At 42.7% G+C, this 25,118-nt stretch overlaps 1 protein-coding gene and 1 non-coding gene across 20 annotated transcripts in view; one reads left to right on the top strand and one right to left on the bottom strand.

The window, feature by feature from the left end:
* The window catches only part of KCNMA1 (potassium calcium-activated channel subfamily M alpha 1), an 879,166-nt gene that overhangs the window by 757,962 nt on the left and 96,086 nt on the right, over positions 1–25,118 (bottom strand). The gene's annotated exons all lie outside the window — the stretch shown is intronic.
* LOC114810386 lies at positions 12,652–12,789 on the top strand. Its single transcript, XR_003758086.1, has one exon. It is a non-coding gene; the product is annotated as a small nucleolar RNA SNORA7 (small nucleolar RNA).

Raw genomic sequence — 25,118 nt, 5'->3', positions numbered from 1 at the left:
GTCTATTAGACCAATTAGGAATTCTCCATTCTTATCTTTAGAAGTTCTACAGGTGAAAAAAAAATATCAATTAGCTCCCAGACCTCCCACCAGTAGCTCCATTTCATTTTGCCACAAGCATTAGAGTGTGTAGCTTCAAGCATTAGGAAATGTAGCTTCAACATGCTTCTTACTCATAAGGTGTTTTGATGCTTTTTATCCTGCAGATTTTTATCTACTTCAGTCAATCCACCCAGAATTATGCCTTTAGCTTGCTCGTGGCAAGCTACTCATGTCCACTGAGAAACACTCAAGATGAATCCCACCCATTAGTGTACTAAGTACTTTGAATGCTTCAGTTGTGGCCAACTAGAACAATATCCAAAAATATATGAAGGAAAATATATGAGGCCTGCTCAACCCATGGACTAGTCAAACTCAGCATTCTGGCTTCAGCAAATATCAATGGCCAGATACAAAAGGTTAACTTTCTTCTGGTAATAAGAAGAAAAATGATTGTAGTATTTGTTAAGCATTTCTTACGTGCCAGGCACTGCATTAAGCACTTGGATGAATACAAGCCATTGGGTCAGACACAGTCCCTGTCCCACATGGGGATCACAGTCTAAAACCCCATTTCACAGATGAGATAACTGAGAATCAGAGAAGAGAAGTGACTTGCCCAAGATCACCTGACACGTGGTGGAGCCAAGATTAGAACGCATGTCCTTCTGACTCCCTGGCCAATACTCTATCCAATAGGCCACACTGCTTCTCTAGCAGAACCGAAAGTTCAGAAGAAAATTAATTCAATCATATTTATTGAGCATTATGCTGTGCACAGCACTGTACTAAGCACTTGGAAAGTATAATACAGCAAAAGAGAGAGACAATCCCTGCCCACAATGGGCTTAAGTCTACGGTGGGGGTGGGGGGAGTGAGGGGAACACACAGGCATCAATATAAAAAGTATAGATATATACATATATAAGTGCTGTAGAGGGTGGGGGTAAAGGCCGGGGAAAGAGCTAAGGGAGCAAGTCAAGGTAACGTGGAAGGGAGGGGGAGCTGAGGAAAAGGGGGCTTAGTATGGGAAGGCCTCTTGGAAGAGGTGGAGGAGGTGGGAGGAGCAGTAGGGCTTTGAAGGGGTTCGGGAAAGAGTGATTGTTTCTCCTCCTAATGCCTCTGCCCTTTATGCCCAAAGGGTGAGGAAGTGTTTTCCTCATGCATTTTTCTGGATTCCCTGAGAATAATACAAGTTCCTAATTGATTCCTGATTTTAAGGCCTAACCTTGGGTTTTTTGAGATAAGGGGGGGTGCAAGAAGTGGAAAGAAGCTCTCTAGGAAATGGAAATTGAGCAACTGAAGATTCTCTACTAATTTAGCTGTAAGACTCATACTCCTTGTTCTTTTCACATACTTGCATAAATTGCTTTGGAGAGAATGTGCCCTTAAATAGGAAGAGGAAGGAGAAGAGGAAAGGGATGGGGGGAAGAAGAGGAGGAGGAGGAGGAGGACAGAACGGTTAAGAGAGATGAGTACACCTTAAAGGTTACATGGGGCCTCAGTTATTTCATACAACTTTTCAATCACCTTCGTAGTCTGATTTCTAAAAACATACACTACCATCCTGAGGGGGTGGGGGGCAGGGGAGGCGGTGTGAAGCCTGAGACAGGAGAATGAGAGGTGGACAGGAGAAAGCTCTGCCCTGAGCATTTCTAGTTCAGGAAGTCTCATTTAGCACTGTCCAGGAAATAGACTGTATCTCCAGAACTGCAGTCAAATGCAGGTTTCATTAAGCATTTTACATACCATGCCAGAGGAAATAAGGAACGTTCTTTCACCAACTCATGCCTACCCCTAGATAGACTGTGATGCGGTGATGGAAAAAGCCAGTTGTGCACATGTGAGCGGCATTGGTCCAAACATGAATATTAAAACAATCTCTCCTTAACTTGAAATTCTTCACACACCCAAGCCTCTTCTACATGGGGAAGAGTAAAATGCCCACTTTTAGCCTACCCCTGAATTATGGAAGCAGCAGCAGTAAGGTGTATGTTCTAAACTGTAAACTCGTCGTGGGCAGGGCATGTGTCTTTTCACAGTTTATTATTGCTTATTATTACCTGGCTTCTGATCCAGGCTCCCTCAGTTGCCTGCTGGGTGAACATGGACAAGTCACTTAACTTCTCTTTGCCTCAGTTATCTCATCTGTAAAATGGGGATTAAAGACTGAGCCCCATGTGGGAAAGAGTATGTCCAATCTGATTAGCTTGTATCTACCCCAGTGCTTAGAACAGTGTTCAACACATAGTAAGCGCTTAAAAATTATTTTTGCATTGCACTCTCCCAAGCACTTAGTACAGTGTTCTGCACACAGTCAGCACTCAGATGTGATTGACTGACTTTGCCCATTTGTTCCTCCCTGCATGCCCCTACTTGCACTGACTCTTCATATGCACACATACACTAGGGACCCAACTGGCTGAAATGCTCTGAAATGTCAATTACTCCCTTAAAGAAAAAGTTAAATGAACTAACCCTTAAAAAAAAAAAAGGACAGAAAATAAAATAAACCTCATCTAAATGGGGATGACTACCTTCCCAACTATTTAGCTCTGAGATTTGTATTTCAGTCAAGGACATCAGCACAGTTGGACCCCAAGGAAGAGAAAATCTTGGTATCTGGGCTCAGATGTCCCACCTATCCCTTTATTCCAGATTTTGCTAGCCCAGAGTCACTTGGGAAATCCTACATTCCCAATATTGCTCAAAGAGGTTGTGCCTTGCTTCCTGGAATAGGTCACTCACACAAATTGCTCATGATTTTGTCTGAATTCACAGGCTCTGCAATGATTCAATCTCCGCAAAAGGGCAAACAAGAATTATCTTAGGGTATAAATGCCACTGTTCCTTTAATTACAGTCATGAGGCTTGATCCCCTTCTGTTAGGGCTTCAAGTTGATTCCCATCCTTCTGCAGACTCTCCATAAAAATTCTTACACCCCCCCCCCCATCTCTCCTTTTAATCAATCAATTGTATTTATTGAGCTGTGGGACAAGCGCTGTACTAAACATTTGGGAGAGTACAACAGAGTTAGTGGACCATCCCTGACCACAATAAACTTTGAGTCTAAAGAGATTCCTTGTTACTATCTATTGCGAATGACTTCCATTTCCCATTATCCGGATGTTTAAGAGATTCTAGACGCGTTACTGAAGACAGTTTAACATTAAACTGAAGAATTTGAGAGCAGATAATGTCCTATCTGATTTCTCTGTTAATTATGTACAGACTTGCCTTGCTATTAATCCTGTAGAAAGGGCATCACTCTGGGAATCAAGAGTCCCAGATCTGCAGGTAGGCCATTGCCTGCTGGAGTTTTGCCATTTGTAGGAAAGGTTTCTGACTGAAGAACAATCTATTGTGTCCCTTGTGATGGACATATTCCATAGGAATCCTGAAAGACATCTGGCTAACATGATTGGAGAAGACTGTAGTGCTTACAATTTACTCTCCCCTGACGTCAAAGGCTATTGAAGACTCATCTCCTCCAAGAGGACTTCCCTGACTTAAGCCTGCTTTTCCTTTCTTTACTTCCTTCCTTTATCACCCTGACTTGCTCCTTTCATTCACCCCTCCCACCCAGCCCCAAAGCACTTTTGTACATATCTGTAACATTTATTTACATTAATGTCAGTCTCCCTCACTAGACTGTAAACTCACTGTGGGTAGGGAATGAGTTTGTTATATTGTATTCTCCCAGGCACTTAATAAAATGTTCTGCACACCGTAAGCACGCAAATGCGATTGACTAACTGACCAAGGCACCCACCAGTTGATTCACTATGCTACAGCACAGTGAGGAAGGAGGAGGAGGAGTCATCATCAACTGGAAACATATCTCTAACAGATCACCAAGAATACTCTGCCAAGCAAAAGCTACACAATATACACCATGGTTGCTTCCCTTGTCTGTAGGAAGTTCTCCTTTTGTGCGTCTGTCCTAGGAAGCGAAGACTCGGGCAAGAGCATAACAGTACAACGATATCAAGAGAAGGACTCACTCTTTCCTGTTGTGCAACCAGGCAGTTAGTAATTATAATTATCAACCTCACTGAGCTGTAAGGCACTGAAACAAAGATGATTCAGGAATTGGCACCAGCTGGACTGGAAAGGTCGGTCACATGTGCAAATGTGTGTCTGAGGTCTAGCTGTTCCGAAAATGGGTTCTTAGTCCATAAATTTCCTCTTCCCTCAAACATCTCCCTTCCTACTAAGTGTGTGAGCTCCATGAGGGACACCCACTGTGTCCAACCCAATTTGCTTGTATCTACCCTAGTGCTTAGTACAGTGCCTGGCACATATTTAACACTTAAATACCACAATTAGTATTATTACCGACAGAGTCACTCCAATATATAAGCCATTCAGCAATGCCACGAAACTCTAGGCAATCCCTCCTGGGCTCAACAGCCTCCACAACACCCATTCAGGATAAAAGAAGGGAGACGAATGTCCCCACTAATGTTTGGCCATTCACTAATGCAAGGCAATCACGATCACTCTTGGTTCCTCTAGTACATCACAAATCTCTCAGGATGATGAATCTGGTGACTTCCTTAAAAAGAGGACAGGAAATGTTTAGTGTCTCAGGCTACAGTTTGGGGAAATTGAAAAAGAAATCGAACTACAAAACTAATAGCATTAGATTGTGATTTTTTTTTTGGATAAATAACTGCAGAGCAAGGGAAGAATCTAAGGGCATGCTGTGATGCTCAGGCTGCATGCTAGACCACAGAGATTTATTTTGCTTTGCCTCTATTCAGACTCATCCCTAAGATCAGTACTGAGGGAGATGACAAAAGTTAAAAAATTAAAATAGTCACTCAACAGAAACTGTAGGAGCAAAACCTCAGCCACATTTTTATTAAATTGCACATTAAAAAAAGATAACTAGCTTAGTTGCATTTTCTTCAGAATGAAAGTGTCCAGAAGGCAGGGACTGCCTCTCTTAAACCTGGGCCCACATAACAGAAAAGTCTAATGACTCACCATTACAGCTTGTTGCAATAGAATAGGGCCACACTATTTCATGGGTAGACCTGCCACCAAACAGGACTTTCATACCCATTTTACCTCCTAGTTAGGACTGTGAACCCCACGTGAGACAGAGAATGTACATGATCTAATTATCTTGAATCTACTCCAGCAGTTAATATAGTGCTTGGCACATAGTAAGCACTTAACAACACAGATATTAAGCTGTGCGTATGCCCGTTGTTGGGTAGAGATTGTCTCTAATTGTTGCCGAACTGTACTTCCCAAGTGGTTAGTACAGTGCTCTGCACACGGTAAGCGCTCAATAAATACAATCCAATGAATGAATATCCTTAAGAGTAGAAGAAAAAACAGACTACTTGAGTAAACTTGAGAAGCAGCGTGGCTCAGTGAAAAGAGACCGGGATTGGGAGTCAGAGGTCATGGGCTCGACTCCCAGCTCTGTCACTTGTCAGCTGTGTGACTGTGGGCAAGTCACTTCACTCATTGGAAAGAACCTGGGCTTCGGAGTCAGAGGTCATGGGTTCGACTCCCGGCTCTGCCACTTGTCAGCTGTGTGACTTGGGGCAAGTCACTTGACTTCTCTGTGCCTCAGTTACCTCATCTGTAAAATGGGGTTAACTGTGAGTGAGCTTACCTCATCTGTAAAATGGGGATTAACTGTGAGTGAGCCTCACGTGGGACAACCTGATTACCCTGAATCTACCCCAGCGCTTAGAACAGTGCTCTGCACATAGTAAGCACTTAACAAATACCAACATTATTATTATTCTCTGGGCCTCAGTTACCTCATCTGTAAAATGGGGATTAACTGTGAGCCCCACGTGGGACAACCTGATCACCCTGTGTCTACCCCAACACTTAGAACAGTGCTCTGCACATAGTAAGCGCTTAACAAATACCAACATTACTATTATTATTATTATTACACAAACATCAGCCCTCTTCACTCATCAGTGGAGCATTTACTGTGTACAATAATAATAATAATAATAATGTTGGCATCTGTTAAGTGCTTACTATGTGCAGAGCACTGTTCTAAGTGCTGGGGTAGACACAGGGGAATCGGGTTGTCCCACGTGGGACTCACAGTCTTAATCCCCATTTTACAGATGAGGTCACTGAGGCACAGAGAAGTTAAGTGACTTTCCCAAGTCACAGCTGACAAGTGGCAGAGCCGGGATTCGAACCCACGACCTCTGACTCCAAAGCCCATGCTCTTTCCACTGAGCCGATTTGGGAAAGTACAACACAGCAAGACACATTCCTGCCCACGACGAGCTCACAGTCTAGAGGACCAAGGACCATGTCTACCTTCCATTTCTATACACTTCCCTAGAGCTTAGTATAGTGCTTTGCACATAATAAATGGTGAATACTATTTCTCTTATCTTGGATTTCTGCTGTTGCATCAGCCTGATTTTACCCTAAATTTCACAAACAGCAGGAGTGGTGATGGCAGGGGCAGCAATTCTGAGCCTCAATGTTAGTCATCATCAGCATCTGTCACTCAAAGTCCCTTGAATTGTGCATATTGGCTTTTCAGGCATGGGCGTGGAAGCTCCAGGAACAGGGAGACTGGATTTGAACACTGATATTCTGTGAACAACGGAAAGATCATCTCAAAAAAGGATCTGGGAAGCCCAGGGGAGGGAAAAAACTATGTGGTCAGGGATCATGTTTACTAATTCTATTATAGGCTCACAAGCACTTGGTTCACTGCTCTGCAATCATATTTACTAAGCACTTACTGCGTGCAGAGCACTGTACTAAGCACTTGGGGGAGTATAACATGACAGAGTTGGTAGACATGTTCCCTGTCCACAGCAGCTTACACTCTAGATGGAGAGACAGATATTTAATATAAATTACAGATGTGTGCATAAGTGCTGTGGGGCGGAGGGTGCCAGGTGGGATTGGTGGGGAGAGGAGCACGATGAATAAAGGGAGCAGATCAGAGTGACGTAGAAGGGAGTGGGAGAGAGGAAATGAGGGTTTAGTCAGGGAAGGTCTCTTGGAGATGTGCCTTCAATACGGCTTTGAAAGTGGGTAGAATAATTGTCGGATATGAAGAGGAAGGGTGTTCCAGGCCAGAGGCAGGATGTGGGCGAGAGGTCGGCGGCAAGATAGACAAGATTGAGGTACAGCGAGTAGGTTGGCACCACAGGAGTGAAGTTTGTGGGTTGGGTGAGGAAGCATCCAATAAATATCGACAATTGAGTAAACAGGAGAAAATGGGTAAAGGAAGGAAGCAAAAACATAAACAATTGCTATTTACATCCTTTATAAAACTTTGCTTCAAAAAAAAAAATCAATAAGTGCAGGAAACTTTTGACTATCAAGGGACATGTGGGCTGGAAAGCATAAATCATTGGATTCCAAAACTAATGTTATTAAATTAAAAAGTCTCACAGTTTGATGGTTGTAAACTTCCTCTTTCACCAGGCATTTTACCAGAGTTGTTGAAAAGGAAAAAAAAAAGAATTGTTTCATCGTATTTCTTCCCTGCCCACCCATTTGAAAAAGTGCTGATCATAAAGGAATGGCTCTAAAATGGGGAGAGGAAACAAATCTAGGAAATTATGAATAATAATAGTAATAGTGATATTCATTAAGTGCTCATTATATGCCAGGCTACTGAGCATTGGGATAGATACAAGCAAATTGGATTAGACAGTCCCTTGTCCCACATGGGGCTCACAGTCTTAAACCCCATTTTACAGATGAGGTAACAAACACAGAGAAGTAAAGTGACTTGCCCAAGATCACACAGCAGAAAAGGCGAGGAGCCGGGATTAGAACCTAGGTCCTTCTGAATCCCAGGCCTGGGCTCTATCCAGTAGGCCACACTGATTATCATCAGTAAATATTTATTGGCCAGTCAGAAAGCATTGTGCGGAATGAGTATGAGAAACCAAATTTTTATAAACACACATCGTATACAAGTTTTGGATTCACTAGACTCTAAGTGCCTCATGGGCAGGGATAATTATTACTAAACTCTTTGCATTCCCCCAAGCACTTAGAACAGTGTTCTTGCAAGCAGTAAGTTCCCAATTAGTGTCACTGATTCTATTTTTGAATAAAACCTGCTCAGTTTGACAGTTGTTTTGGGAGAAGGGAGTTTTGCATTGCAATTCCAGTTTGCATCCCAAACTATTCGAGTACACGGAAACATAGTTTACAGAATGCAGTGTGGCAGGATATCTGGAATGGCCACTGAAGTTCCCACATGAACTTTCTCCAAGAGCAGCACTGTCAATATGCAAAAACATGCAAATATATGCCAACTATGTAGTTGGTTTTTCAGTGCAGGGGCAGCAGTAAGTTTAATCATAATAATAATGTTGGCATTTAAGCGCTTACTATGTGCTGAACACTGTACTAAGCGCTGCGGTAAATGCAGGGTAATCAGGTTGTCCCACACGGGGCTTACAGTCTTAATCCCCATTTTCCAGATGAGGTAACTGAGGCCCCAAGAAGTTAAGTGACTTGCCCAAAGTCACACAGCTGACACGTGGCGGAGCCGGGATTAGAACCCATGACCTCTGACTCCTAAACCCGTGCTCTTTCCACTGAGCCACGGCACAATGGTAGTTAGCTGGTGACTAATAGACTGGACGATCCATTCCTGAACAGTTCAGTTACAAATGTCTAGAATTTCATCAAAAGTTGCCTAATGAGAGTTAATATCTTTCTTCCCCTGTAAACTTTTTTTAATATTTATTTCTTAAGTACTTTGTGCCAGGCACTGTATTAAGTGTTGGAGAAGTGGCATGGCTCAGTGAAAAGAGCACGGGCTTGGGAGCCAGAGGTCATGGGTTCGACTCCCGGCTCTGCCACTTGTCAGCTGTGTAACTGTGGGCAAGTCACTTCACTTCTCTGGGCCTCAGTTCCCTCATCTGTAAAATGGGGATTAAGACAGTGAACCTCATGTGGGACAACCTGATTACCCTATATACCCCAGCACTTAGAACAGTGCTCTGCACATAGTAAGCGCTTAACAAATACCATTGTTATCATTATTATTATTACAAAAGCTAATCAGGTTGGACCCAATCCTTGTCCCACATTAATCTTAGTCCCTGTTTTGCAGGTGAGGTAACTGATGCACAGAGAAATTAAATAAATAAAATAACTTATCCATAGCGCTTAACAAATACCAACATTATCCAAGGTCACACCGCAGACAAGTGATGGGTCCAGAATTAGAACCCAGGTCCTTCTGACTCTCAAGCCTGTACACTATCCTCTAGGCCACGCTGCTTCTCTATGGGCAGGGATCATGTCTACCAACTATATTATATTATACTTCCCCAAATGCTTAGTACAGTGCTCTGCAGTCAGTAAGTTCTCATTAAATATCACTGATTAGTCGAACTGACAGTATCTATTTCACGTGGGATGAATCAAGCAATTAGTACAGTGCTCTGCACATAGTAAGTGCTCAATAAATACTACTGAATGAATGAAATGACCAAGATAGAGGTAGTCATAAGCACACAATCTGAATTTAGGACTCCTGCTCTCTGCTTCCTTTTTCTCTGCTAAAACAAAAGAAGAAGTTGTGAGAGGTCAAGGATAGATTCAGGAGGCCTAGATATTCTTAGCTCTCTACTCTTGGCTTTCACTGGTGCTTGTGAGACCAGCATAATCTGGCACTTCATTTCTTCTGCTTTCTCAGTGTCTCTCAAAGCTCTGATGCCACCAAGCCTCACAGAGAGCGATACTTCAAGGGTATCCATTTGCATGTGTGAGTTTTGCTTTTGTTGATTTAAAGGCACAAAGGGCTTCTGATTCCTGCCAGACACCAGAAAGAAAACACAGGCATCGGAGCCAAAGGGTACATGTCCTAAGCCTTCATCAAGGACTTACTCTGCCTCTTCTCACAAGGTGAACTATTATAAGCTTTAGTCCAAACTCCATGATGTAACTAGTACCCAGCACCAACTCCAGGAGAGAAGACAATTTCACACAGGAAACAAGCTCCTAAACTGTCTTCCTCCTTCTCTTTAAATTATTAGGCCCATGTGGGGCAAGGACTGTGTCTGACCTGATTATCTTATACCTACCCCAGCCCTTAATCACTTACTATGTGCCAGATACTATACCGTAAAAAAACCTGCTGGAAAAGTAAATATCAATACTAAGCATTTGCGCTTTGGGAAAGTTCTAATTGGCTCTGTACTAAGCACTTGGTACGATACACAGTTGGTAGCACCTTTCCGGTCAACAATATGCTTACAGTCTAGACGTCTAGAGTCTACGAAGCCGCGTGGCTTAGTGGCAAGAGCACGGGTTTGGAAGTCAGAGGACATGGGCTCTAATCCCACCTCCGCCACTTGTCTGCTGTGTGACTTTGGGCAAGGCCATTAACTTCTCTGTTCCTCAGTTACCTCATCTATAAAATGGGGATTAAAAGTGTGAGCCCCACGTGGGACAACCTGATTACCCTGTATCTACCCCAGCGCTTAGAAGAGTGCTTGAAACATAGTAAGCACTTAAATACCAAACAAAACACTGTCTAGTGGACAGAGCACAGGCCTAAGAATCAGAAGGGTCTGGGTTCTAATTCTGACTCCGTCACTTCTCTGCTGTATGATCTTGGACAAGTCACAACATCTCTGTGGCTCACTTACCTCAATCACATTTATTAAGCTCTATGTACACAGCATTGTATTGAGCGCTTAGGAAAGTACAACAATAGACACATTCCCTGCTCACATCGAGTTTACAAGCTAAATGAGGATTAAGACTGAGAACCCCATGTGGGACAGGGATTGTGTCCAACCTGATTAGCCTGTATCTATAACAGCACTTAGAATAGTGCTTGACATGTAGTAAGCATCTAAATATCATTTTATTCTTCTTATTATTATTAGAGGGGGAGGCTGACTAATATAAATAAGTTAATAAGTTACAGATTTGTACCCTAAGTGCTGTGGAGCAAATACCAAGTGCCCAAAGGGTACAGATCCAAGTGAACAAATGACACAGAAGGGAGAGGAAGTCGGAGAAAGAAGGCTTAATTGGGGAACATAATATCCTAGCCCGGGGTGTCACCTGAACTCCATGTATGTGTGTATTTTGCCCAGAACACTTATGTTTTAGACACCAGTATCATCATGATAACTAATCCAGGACTTTCAGGGGCATGTGATGCAAGAGACACTTCCATCAGAAGCAAAAAATCGCTGAAAGGACTAATGTTCTAGTCATGTATTCTAGCTGAGCCAAGATATCCTAACCAGCCGTGGGATAATTTGCCCTGCTGTGTGTAAACACATATGGGTAACTGAAGTTCTCTCAGGCCCTCTCTGTGCCCTTGGATAATAAGCCATATATCTGGCAACAAGCTAACATACTTACCATTGGGGGCTAGGGAGCTTAAAGATTACCCATAGCATTTAGTTTAATCCAAATCAGCTTCAGGAGTGGCTAAGATTTGAGGCAGGATGGTTGCCACAGAATCTCAAATTTCTTTCGGCTCTTGTTTTTTATGAAAACTGAATTTATATACTTCAGGCCCACTGTGAGATTCATGTGCCAAGCATACCTTTTCCCAGACGTCTCTCTTTCTGTGGGAGGACCGACAAGACTAAGGCTACAGTGTCAGGAGGCAGAGCCCAGAGTTGACACCCAAAGACCTAACAGTGCAGATTAAAAATAATAATCTATGGCTTTAAAGCCACCTGGCTGGTATTTAATGTTTACTCACTGAAGATAATATCCTTGTTGCTATGCACCTGATGCCCACATATGTTTACTATTAGAAAGTTAATCGTGGAAAACTCTAAATTAAATGCTGAGGTCGGTTCTCCCCTCTTCACATTTCTCTTACTCACACTACAATTTCATCTTCCAGATAATGTTACCGGACTCTGTTGTTGGCTCCTTCCAATTTCTTGTCCAAGTCCCGCATGACCTTTCCAATCCTTTCAAATCCGATTCTGCATAAGACTTACACAGCTGTAAGACATAGGATTCTGTTGCATGGGATCTGATCAAATGAGAGGTCTGGCATTTTCCGCACAGCCAGCCAGAGGAATGCTCAGGAGAATATATCTGCAATTCTGTGACATTCATTAGATCACCATGGCTTTTAGTTTTCAGAGGTTTTTTTTTTTTTAAAAGAGAGAGAGAGAGAGACAGAGAGAAGGAGAGAAAGAGAGAGAGAAGGAGAGAAAGAGAAAGAAGCTTCTCTTTTGCTCCTGAAATGTTCTAGATTGATCTCAATCCTGGTGTGAAAGTCTGCACCAAGTCTCTTCAATCAGATCTTGAAAAATATGTGCTGTACCTTTTTCCCTTACTGGTATCTTTTCTTGTTTCAGTCATTGAAGTTTGAAGGTTAAAGTCATAAAGTATTTTTAAACCACTATTTTTGAATCTTATCAGCTCACAAACATTAAATATTATTTTATTCAGAAGATAACCATATAGGGACCTTCTCCTCTCCCCATGTTTAAAGTAGAAGCCAGGTATCCTGTCTTCCAGGTCAGTACTCCTCCATTTTATCTAGCCTCACCTTCATTTTATAGGCTTAACAGGATAAGTCGCTTGAAGTGCCTATGTGTCCCTCCCGTACTTTCTGCAGCTATACAATCAGAGATCCCCTCTCAAGGTCATACCTGGAGAGTTTCCAGTACTCTACCACTCTTGACTTTGGAAGGAAGAGTCAAGCAGAGGCCTAACCATTCCATTCCTAGCTTGGGCAGTGGCTAGTGAGTGGAAGGCAATCTTCTACAAGTCAAAACTCACCTAGGCTGGGAAGCAGCGGCTTGGGAGAGAATAGAGGGTGGAGACTCAAGTTTAACTGAGTGCAGGGAGGCAATGGTAAACCACTTTCATATTTTTACCAAGAAAACTCTATGGATACACTACCCGAGCGATTGCTGATGGAGGTGGGGCGCTCTGGGGGAGATGTGTCCATGACGTCGCTTTGGGTCAGAGATGACTTGACAGCATAAAATAAGACAGAGAGACTCTTAAAAGCTGAGCTATCAAATTTAAAAGGCAGAAGGCCCTCTGAACGGAACCAGAATTTGTATATACAGAGCTCCAGGATACCGTGATTTATGGTGATTTACAGTGTACCTTCCTGGCACTATAACATGCAGCACAACTGCTGTGATGCTTAGAAAGTGTGAATAAATACACTCCGTGAAATCTCTTTGGTATTTCCAAGAGCCAATTTTTCATTTCCCACTATCCTACATGTGAAACTTACATGGCACAGTTCTACTCCAGGGGATGGGGTGGGCACAGCCACAGTCCTTGTAGATACTGAACACACAGATGTACCTAACATCTCTATTCTCTCTACCCAAACTGCTGCCATGTTAATCCAAGCACATATCCTATCACACAGTGATTCTCCATCAGCCTCCTTGCTCATCTCGTGACTCTTCTCTCTCTCCACTCCACTCCTTACTTCACTCTGCTGCCCGGATCATTTTTCTACAAAAACATTCAGTCTATGTTTCCCCACTCCTCAAGAATTCCCAGTGGTTCACTGCCCATCCACCTCCACATCAAACAGAAACTCCTTACCTTCAGCTTTAAAGCACTCCATCACCTTGCTCGCTGTACTAACTTACTACCACAACCCAGCTCGCACACTTTCCTCCTCTAATGCCAACATAATTCTCATAATACCTTGATCTCCTCGATCTCACCAACCCCTCGCCCATATCCTGTCAGGAATGCCCTCCCTATTCAATTCCAACAATCATTTTCCCCACCTTCAAAGCTTTATTAAAAGAATATCTCCTCCAAGAAGCCTTCTCTAACCAAGCCCTCATTTCCTCTATTCCCACTCCCTTCTGCATCACTGTTGTGCTTGGATCTGCACTCTTTATCCATCCCTTCCTCAGCTCCGTAGCACTTTGGTACGTATCTGCAATTCCTTTATTTATATGAATGTGCATCTCCCCACTAGATCATAAGCTCACTGTGGGCAGGGAATGTGCCTACCAACTCTGTTACATTATTCTCTCTCAAGGGTTTATTACAGTGCTCTGCACACTGAAAGCACTCAAATAACAACACATGTAATACACTGGTCACACAACATACATAACTACTGGCATTGCCAGTCCATTTTGCTGTCCATTCAAAGCTAGAGTGCTTCTTCCAAGGTCCTATTTCCCCACAACTTGCTCCAGAATCTTTGTATTCCTTCCCAGAACTTTGAACATGGTCGTCACTTCCAAAGCTGCCAATTAGCAGGGAAAGAAGAAGGACACCTGCCCTCTCCCTACATGTTCCAGAAGGCAGTTGAGGTTGGTGGGATGACCCCAAAGCCACAAGAACAGAGTAAATGGGAGTGAGAGAAGGAAAAATGAGGAGCAAGTAAATACAAAATTGACTGGTTTACATGGATGACAGTAGGTGGATTTTTGGACTTCTGCCCCTGAAACAGTCTCCTTGCTGATCTCCCAGCCTCCTGTCTCTCCCCACTCCATTCCATACTTCGGTCTACAAAAGTTTTCAGTCCACGTTTCCCCAGTCCCCAAGAACTGCCAGTGGTTGCCCAGCCACTCCCGCATGAAACAGAAACTCTTCAACATTGATTTTAAAGCACTCAATCACCTTTCCTCCTATCTCACCACCCTTCTGCCCACGTCCTGCCTCAGGCCTGGAACACCTTCTCTCCTCAAATCCGACAATTACTCTCCCCTCCTTCAAAGCTTTACTGAGGCCTTTCCTCCGACAACTTCCTTTCCTCTTCTCCCACTCGGCTCTGCATCATCCTGACTTGCTCCCTTTATTCATCTCTCCTCCCAGCCCCACAGCACTTCTGTACGTACCTGTAATTTATTTATATTAATCTGTTTCCACCTCTAGACTGTAAGCCTGTGGGCAGAGAATGTGTCTGTTTATTGTTATTTTGGACCCTCCCAAGCTCTTAGTACAATGTTCTGCACACAATAAGTGCTCAATAAATACAGTTGTCATAGATGTCATAAACAGCTCTTCTGCCATATAAATTCTGCAGGAATGTACATTAGAATATAGGAGTGTGCAGAGTACTGTGTTAGGTGCTTGGGAGCACACAATTAGGGGAGGCAGCGTGGCTCAGCGGAAAGAGCCCGGGCTTTGGAGTCAGAGGTCATGGGTTCGACTCCCGGCTCTGCCACTTGTCAGCTGCGTGACTGTGGGCAAGTCACTTAAATTCTCTGTGCCTCAGTTCCATCATCTGTAAAATGGGGATTAAGACTGTGAGCCTCACGTGGGACAACCTGATTCCCTGTATCTACCCCAGCGTTTAGAACAGTGCTCTGTACATAGTAAGTGCTTAACAAATACCAACATTATTAATTAGAACGACAGACAGGCTCACCTCCTGCCCTCTAGGAGCTTACAGTTTAATGAATGGTTCCTCCTTACCAAGAGGACTCTGCATACAGATTTCATATTGTTCTCCCAGCTGATCCACCTCCTTGTATTTTCATTTATTTCTTCCAATCCAACATTTAAAAAGCACAAACAAAAAGCAATGAATTCAAGTTGAAATACCACAGTTATTCAAAAAGAAAAATAATGGGCATATTAAAAGAAAAAAAAGGCTATCCTCATCTCCACCATCCATCTGTCACTGTCCCAGAGTAGCAGAGAAAGCTAGTGGTGGAGAACTATAAAACAGAGTTTCCTATTCTGAGCAGTGTGTCTAAGCTCATCCTCTAGACTATAAGATCTCTGTGGCAAGGGATGTGTCTGCTGATTGTCATACTGTACCCTTCCAAATACAGTGTTCTGCTCATAGTAATTGCACGATGCATACAACTGAAAGAAATAGTTCATGCAGCAGCCTCCAGCCCCAGACAATCTGGTTCCCAAATGGTAAATTGCCTCAAGCCAATAGTTTCATAAAGGAATGAGAATGGGTCCAATTTTGAATAAGAGGTTGTGTTATGGAATAAAAGCTATTTTTCAAAGCAAGAAGAAATCATCGAGTACTGTACAGTGCCCGATGGTAAAGTTTTAAGCAGAGAATAGATTTGGAAAACAGTTCATATGGCATAAGAGGTAGAAGAGTAGTTCTTTATTTAGAAAGAAACTTTGAATAGGACTCAGCTTAACCTAAGTGTATTTTATCTCTGTAGAGATCTAAAAGGAAAATAAGACAACTATTACTTTTTATGCCTTAAAATGCAGTATTACAAAGTTTCAGTCACCTGCAGAAATTAACAGGATCCAGAATTTGGCTTATAAAGCAAAACCTATAATGTGATATAGTTATAGGCAAACGATATTTGCTATTAAAGAAAAGTTAACAGAGGAAGGATAACAGTGATCTCCCAAATTTAACTTATTAATTTTATGTTTGTCTATTCATTTAGGTATTGGCAAAGCTAGCCAAGAGATAACTGCTACGTTCCTAATGGAGTCATGTACATTAGACAATACCAAAAAAAAAAAAATAAAAATCAATGTTTCTTCCTCAGTAAGAACAGAAGACAGAAGAACAGAAGTTCATACTCAAAGCAGATAGCATTTCAGCACCAGCAGTCTGGGACCTCTCAAAATGAGTGATTTATATCAACAGGAAGCAGGACTGATTAGTGATCTCATGTGAGATCATGGAAATACAAATTGGTTCCTGCAAGTTAAGAGATGGAGATTTTTAGAGTTTCTTTTGCAGGAAGAGTTCTATTTACTTTTGGTTTCAGGGCTTAAAAAGGGATTCTTTTGCTGCACTGACAAAACACTCCTGCCTTTCCTATTCATTGAAAAGCAGTGTGACCTAGTGGAAAAAGCACAGGCCTGGGAGTCAGAAGAACTTTGTAGGGTTCTGTTATGCTATGTGAGCTTGTGCAAGTCACAACTTCTATTTGCCACAGTTTCCTCATCTGCACATTAGGGATTCAATACCAGTTCTTCCTCTTACTTAGACCCTCTTGTGGGTCTTGATGATTTTGTCTTTACCCCAGAGCTTAGTACAATGCTTGACACATAGTAAGTGCTTAACATAACAATATCATTTGCTTACTGAAATACACCTCTCCAACTACCAAGTGGAAACTCTTGCTTTACTCTTCACTTAGCCATGATAGAAAATAATCAGTGATATTTGAGTATCTGTGTCCATAGAAAACTCTATGGCTACAAATACCAGAATGACTATGAGAGAAGATGGGATTTTCTGAAGAGGGTGTGTCCATGGAGTCGCTATGGGTCGGAAACGACTCGATGGTATTTGAAGTAGACTGTGTGAAGAGCACTGTACACTAAATGTTTGGGATAGCACTGTACAGTAGAGTTGGTAGACATATTCCCTGCACAATCTTTATACTTCTGTGCCATTTTGTGCATGCAATCGTATTTATCAAGCACAGAGCATTGAATTAAGTGCTTGGGCGAGTGCACGAAGAGGGCCTGCTAAGATTTACTGCCCTTTCCTCAGAAACTCTTATGTGGTTTGCATGCTAATCGAAGATGATGTTAGTGGGTAGTAACACATCAGCATTTTTTTGGAAATGGGTTCCAGGCCCTTTAAGAGAAGAGACTACTGTTCACTTGCATTTTAGGCTCTGGTTTCATGCATAAGGTACTCTTACTGCCTCATACAATATTAATACAGGTCTGGCTCATGTGCTTTGGCAAGTTCCCAAACTTAAGTTCTACAGCATCACAGGGCAAACTAGTACAGAATTTAATTAGCCTGTTGTCCCTCCTACTTGGACTGTGAGCCCTGAGTGGGAAAGGGACTTGATTAATTTGCATCAACCCTAGTGCTTAGAACAATGTTTGACACATAATAAGTTGCTTAGCAAATACCCAAATTATAATAATTCTGCTCTTTCTCCATCTTTACATCTAAATCTCACACGCCATGTTTCCAGTTTAAGAACTCCAGCACTGAACCCCTGAAAACTGGACTAAGACACACACAAACAGGACCTGAAACTGGCAAATACAATAGGCCTGGAATGGATTGCCAAACAGACCTTACCCAACAGCAAGAACAAAACAAAGTGTTACTGACAGAAACAGCTGGAGAGCAAGGTGACTCCTGATAATATACCAGGAGACAGTCGCAAATTTCAAGTGCCTTTGCAACTTATTCCTCAGATGATCAGCAGGGCAAGGTAAATTAAAGGGCTCTCATGGTTCAAGTGACCATTCACATGGCTTTTGGTTGGTCTGTACCTTGTCCAGTGGGATCACAACACCAGATGTGTCTATGGTACTTCTAAGCACCAACCTCCATCCACCTTGCTTCCTGCAGCCAAGTCCCAAGGTTTGGAAGTAATGCTCTTATTTAGAGAGACCTGGAAGAGGAATGCACAGACCATGGAGCAAGAAGGAGGGTCAGAAGAAGCTCCAGATAAACAAAATCAGGAGGATTTTCTCTAAGTGTCACATCTATTGTGATCACAATACCCTAGGTGCCCGGTGTAACGTACTCTATGTCACACTGTCCCAGTGTTCCATATCTACAAAGGCCATCCGTGGCCTCACTGTAATCAATGAACATGTCTGCCCTACGACAACAAAAACGAGAACTCAGGACAAATCCCAGGCACCATCCCACATCTATCTCACTGCCAAACCCTTTCCCACCTCCTGCTTCTGGCCTGTATTTCCCTACCTCCTTAAATCTGACAGACAATTACTCTCCCAGCTTTCAAAGCCTTATTGAAAGCACACCTCCTCCAAGAGGCCTCCCCTAACTCGGCCCTCCTTTCCTCTTCTCCCACTCCTTTCTGCATCACCCTGACTTTCTCCTTTTAGTCATCCCCCCGCCTACAGACTCCACAGTAATTATGTACGAATCTGTAATTTATATTATCGTCTCTCTCCCCCTTTAGATTGCAAGCTGGTTGTGGGCAGGGAATGTGGCTGTTTATTGTGATATTATATTCTCCAAAGCACTTAGGGCAGTGCCCTGCACACAATAAGCACTCAATAAATATGACTGAATGAATCCTACAAAAAGGTTAATGATGTAAATGACGGCCTTAAGCTCAAACCCCAACTGCCTCCCTCCCACCAGACCTCAAAACACAAAAACAAATAATACCACAAACCCTCTAACTTCAGAAATGATGAAAGCCCAGATTTATGCAGAGGCTTAATTCAAAACAATGCAGGTGTGTCAAGAACAAAGTAGTATAATGGATAGGAGAGACTACTGATCTCTGCTCCAGTAACTAATGTCCTGTTGGTTGGTAGTGAGAGGTGGTCAGATTTGGAAGGCAGATACAGAGGAAGCCTACCGATAGAAGGAAAGTGCCTTTCGACCATGATTTCTTGCTGGCTCTCAGGGGTTGAATTACCCATGCATGCCACGCTAACCTACAACATGAAAGTCATTCATCATTAGGAAATGAAGAACAACAAAATCAGACAAGATCAAGTCGAGTTCAGATTTCTCTCTCCCTTGCCCCTTCCAAAAGAAAAAAAAAATCTCAAGTGACAGATGGTCAGCACAGGCTAGAAGGGAAACATGTGGTTCTGTTACTTAAGTGCTGGGATTGGGACTTCCTACTTAGCACGCCTATCCTGGAAAGCCTGCTTGGCCTTAGTAAGTCATTTGTGTCCTGGAAAAGAAAGGTTAAAGCATTTAAATCTGAAGCAAGACACTACGGCCTTATTAGAGGGCTAAGGACAGAGCCCACTGCAGTCTTGCATGGACAGGCCCTGAAGAGAGGGGAAAAAAAGACAACCATTACCTTAAGTGCTTATTGTGTGCTTAATGCTTAATGCACTTTGAGGTAGATTCAACCTAATCAGATCACCTTCCAAGTGAATGCTCTTTCCATTAGACCAAATTGCTTTATTGAGCACTAACTGTGTGCCGAGTATTGTAAGCACTTGGGAGAGTGCACTACCGCACAGTTAGTAGACCTATCCCTTGCCCACATTGAGCTTACAGTCTAGAGTGGGAGACCGACATTAATATAAATAATTAATTACAGATATGGACATCAGTGTTGTGGGACAAGGTAGGGTGAATAACAGGTTTCTAAAGGGTACAGATCTAAGTGCCTAGAGATATTCGCTCTTTTCCAGTGGGGCTCCATGTGGACCTGGGATAGTTGTCAATTACAGAATTGACGCTACAATTTAAAAATCAATAGAGAGCTAATGGAGGGGACAGTCCGACATCACCACGGCCACCGAGAATCGGGGGGTGGGTGTGGGAAATCACTGACTCAAGAGTTTTCCAATGACAAGTCAATATTCATCTGGAATCATTTCATACACAGAGCAGCAATTGAAAAACGCCTAATTGCCTCTCAGAAAGAGAGGGTCGCCATGTTCTCCATCATGTCTGGAAATCCCCCAGTATGTCATGCAATATGCCAACGGCAGAAACCCCAGACAGGGATGCTAAATCCATAATTTGCCTGAAATCAGATTCAATGAATTTGCTACTGTTCCAGCACAACTAACTCTTCTATTTATTATAATGTGGGTGAAGCCAGGCACAGCTTTAACAGAGCAATATGGCAAGCACCAGACCCAGATTCTCACTGGTGATGCTGGGAAATCCCTTCCCCAAGAACTATGCTGGGGAAGAACCAAAGGAAGGGAAAATGGGATAACAATATAATGAAGGGCTAGCAATAGACATTTAAGAAGCCAACATTGCCTTAAATAGCAATGTTAGACAACAGTATACTATACTGTATTGAATTTGTCACCTTTCATCCAGTTTGCATTAACAGCAATGAAGTATATTGAATTCATTTTAATGTCCATCTCCCCCTCCAGGCTGAAGCTTCTAGCAAGCAAGAAGTCTTGTACTGTACTCTCCCAAGAGCTTAGTACAGGCTCTATACACAGTAAGCACTCAAATGCCCTAGTTGGATTGAAATGGAGCTAATCCAGTTCCCAGTCTAGGCAATTTACACACTATGTTAAAGTTGTGAAGGAAAAGTTAAACCTTAGTCATCTGGATAACTGCAGAAGAAACTTTTTCCATCTAAATTATACAGAAACTGAGCCTCCCAAGGGACAGGGACAATGTCTAATTCCTATATGCATATTCTCTCTGAGTACAGTGCTCTGCACAAAGTGCTTAATACTATTACTTAAATTTACATGGTTAATAAATTGCCAGTTGATACAAGTGCTTAATAAATACTACTACTAGGATTTATGTCAACCTGCTATTTGTCTTATAGCATTTTTTTTTTCCTCTCAACCCTACACACTTCTACTGAGGTGCAAACTTTGGGTCTGGGATTAGCTCAATTTTCATATAGGGGGACACCTTAACATTTTGACTCCTTAAAATTTCCCCTAGAAAAAGGACACTCTCCTGCACAAAATACTTGCTATATTTGTACTCATTTCATCCTTCTCACTGGAAAAAAGAGTAGAACTATTCCAAATCAAAAGATCCTTTATGAGTATCTTTTCCTCATCAATGCTTCTGTCAGACAAAAAATCCTGGAAAAGCAGCATCCATTACCATTTGGAGGCCCAGTAGCTAGGATTTGTTATGTTATGGAATTGGGGGGAAATATAACCCAGAGCAGGGAAGACTTTCAGGGGAAAAATTGGGAGATTATTCAAGACTCTCTTTAAATCTAATTCTGTAAATTCAACCCCTCTGAAAAACAGGATTGCCTAGTGGAAAGAGCACAGGCCTAATCCTGACTCTGCCATTTGTCTGTTCTGTGACCTTGGTCATGTCATTTCTCTTCTCTGTGCTTCAATTACCTCATCTGTAAAATGGGGATTAAGACTGCAAGCCAAGTGTGTAATCAGTTTAATCACACAACCTGATTAACTTGTATCTATCCCAGCGCTTAGTACAGTGCCTGGCACATAGTAAGCACAATAATCAATAATAATAATAATAATTATGCCATTTGTTAAGCACTCACTATTTACCAGGCACTGTACTAAGGGTTGGGGTAGATATGGGATAATCAGATTGGACCCACTCCCTGTCCCACACGGGGCTCACAGTCTCAATCCCCATTTTACAGATGAGGTAACTGAGGCACAGAGAAGTTAAGTGACTTGTCCAAGATCACAACAGACAAGTGGCAGAGCACAGCAGAACACATGACCTTCTGACTCCAAGGCTCATCCTCTATCCGCTACATCATGCTGTCTCTAAAATGTGCTTCGGCCCCATTTCTAAGTGGGGATCATCCACGTGTAAGGCAAAGGTGAGGATGTTTTGAATCCTCAATCTTCTGATCCGAAGTCAAACACATTACCATTTGGCCAACCGTCTCCGCCTTCCCCTCTTATAAGAACATTTATTTCCTCTATCTCAAATTTCTTAATCTTCCATATTAGGGATTAGACTCAGTTGTAATCCTGCCTCTGTCAGTTGTTGTGAAAGCCTGGGCAAGTCATTTGACTTCTCTGTGGAAATGATGTCCCTGTCATCCCTCACCCTTCGGACTATGATCCCCATGTGGGACAGAGTGCTACTGGTCAGATTATCTTGTATCTACCTCAGCATTTAGTTCAGTGCTTGTCATATAGTAAATGTTTGGCAGATACTATTATTATTATTCCAGAACTGGTGTGTGTTGGCACTATCACCCTTCCAGTTCTTCTGGCCAGAGAGTCAAGCTGTCATGATACCAGATTTACTAAAGGGAGGTTCATGCCAACTTCTCTCTAGTGATGAGGCAGAATTGCTGAAGTTTAACTGCTCATTTTTCCTCCAGTACACCTTGTAGTACCAGTGGCCACCTTTACGCTCAGTTCCTGTGTCTGAATTATTACCATGAGCAGCTTCACTCCCTTCAGCTGGCTCATGGGGCAAGGTAAAACCCAGGATGCTGACAAAACAGACAATTTGGGTGGAACCAAATCCGCCGAGTAGCACAAAAGGAGCTTCCTGGATGATTTCTAGAGAGAGACCTACAGGCCCTTCGGCAACCCAGAATTGATATCTCCATCATCATTTCTCAGTCGAAGAAACTGTGACAGAGTTTAATTGGCCAGTCACCAATAATCCAAATCCTCCAACTCCAGTAATTTTCACCTACTACATGAATGTCTTTCAAATTCACAGAAGACAGTACTGACAATAAGATTTTATCTGCTTAGAGTTAAAAGTAACCAATTTCCAATCCTTTCCACTCTGTGAACACAAAACGCTCTGTCCTAGGCTACGCAGATTCATTTGTAGCTGGAGAAGCAGTGTGTCCTAGTAGATAAAGCACGGGCCTGGGAATCAGAAGGACTTGGTTATAACCCCGGCTCTGCCACTTGTCTGCTGTTGAGACCTTGGGCAAGTCACCACTTCTCTGTTCCTCAATTCCCTCATCTGTAAAATAGGATTAGGACTAAGTCATAAGTGGGTCAAGGACTTTGTTCAAACCTTTAGTTTGTATCTATCCCAGCACTTCATTCAATCATACTTACTGAGTGCTTGCTGTGTGCAGAGCATTGTACTAAACACTTGGAATGTACAATTCAACAACAGATAGAGACAATCCCTGCCCAACAACGGGCTCACAGTCTGAAAGGGGGAGAGAGAGAGCAAATCAAAACAAGTAGTCAGGCATCAACTTAGAACAGTTCCCGGCACATAGTAAGCACTTAATACCATAATTATTATTATTAGGGGATGTGTTTCATTTCTGTCTCTTGGGAGTCACAATCATTCTGATCAACAAGAACAGCCCCTCTCCTGCTGACTTCCTTCCAGGTTAGTCCGTTTCCCACAGTCTATAGGCATAATTCACCTTTATAACTGTATCATTCTCCTTTTCTGTAGATGTCCCACTTCCACACATTGAACAGTGGCTACTTGAATGTCCACCTGGCATCTAGTCTCCTTCCCTGCCTCAACCAGAAATGAATATAGTAGCATCTTTAAGTCGGTGGATTGTCTAGATTCCCAAGGAGGAGTTGCTATGAATTAAGACTAGCTACTCATTCAAAACGTGGTCATGCACCTCTTCCAACAAGACCAAAATATTAGGTCCCAGAGTTGGTTACAGGGCTTTTGAATACACATACACTAGCATCACCTTTCACCATCTAGTTCACTGTCAGAAAAGTTCTTTCCCAGTCATGACTTGAGCCTCCAACCAGAAACTTGGAACACTGATTGGAGGATGGGGGGAGGAAGCTCCCTAGTGGAGATAAGGTCGACTTATTAAATCTCAGCAGGATTGCTGCAATTCTCCGGACAACAGCCCAGAAAAGATTAAGTGATTCCCTGGCTATTCTTCAAGCCTATATCCAGGAAGAAGAACCCTGACACTGTGATGTTGTGTCTCTGTTCCACGTTCTGTACTTGACTCACTTTCCTACAAGAACTAGGACTATGGGTGGATCCTCTCAAGACTACTCCTTCTACCCTGGGCCTAGATCGCCTAGAATTGCGGCTCTGCCACTTGTCAGCTGTGTGACTGTGGGCAAGTCACTTAACTTCTCTGTGCCTCAGTTACCTCATCTGTAAAATGGGGATTAACTGTGGAGCCTCACATGGGACAACCTGATTACCCTGTATCTACCCCAGCGCTTAGAACAGTGCTCGGCACTTAGTAAGTGCTTAACAAATACCAACATCATTATTATTATTAAGCTTGCCTGGTCGCTGCCTCTTTCAAACGTTATGCAATCAAACATTTATTCAGTGCTTACTGGGTGCAGAACCCTGTACTAAGCACTGGGGTAGATACAAGATCATCAGGTTGGACACAATCCATGTCCCACGGGGAGCTCCTGGCCTTAACCCCAATTCACAGAAGAGGTAACTGATGCACAGAGAGATGATGTGACACCAAGGTCACATAGCAGACAAGTGGCAGAGCCAGGATGGAAGAATAGAAAATAACAGAGTTGATAGATACATTCCTTGTCCACAACAAGGTTGCAGTCTAAAGGGGAGGCAGACATTAATATAAATTACCTACATGTACTTAAGTGTTGTGGGGATGGAGGGAGAGGTGAATAGAGGGTGCAAATTCAAGTAGAAGGGCAGTTTAGAAGGGAATGGGAGAAGAGGAAATGAAAACCTAAGCCTAGTCAGGGAATGCCTCTTGGAGATGTCCCTTCATTAAGGTTTTGAATAGGGAGAAGAGCACCTGGCTGTTGGATTTGAGGAGGATGTTCCAAGCCGGAGGCAGGATGTGGATGA

Source organism: Ornithorhynchus anatinus, chromosome 3 (assembly GCF_004115215.2).
Source record: "Ornithorhynchus anatinus isolate Pmale09 chromosome 3, mOrnAna1.pri.v4, whole genome shotgun sequence".
In the NCBI taxonomy this organism is placed as follows: domain Eukaryota; kingdom Metazoa; phylum Chordata; class Mammalia; order Monotremata; family Ornithorhynchidae; genus Ornithorhynchus; species Ornithorhynchus anatinus.
This window is presented reverse-complemented; position numbering and strand designations above follow the sequence as displayed.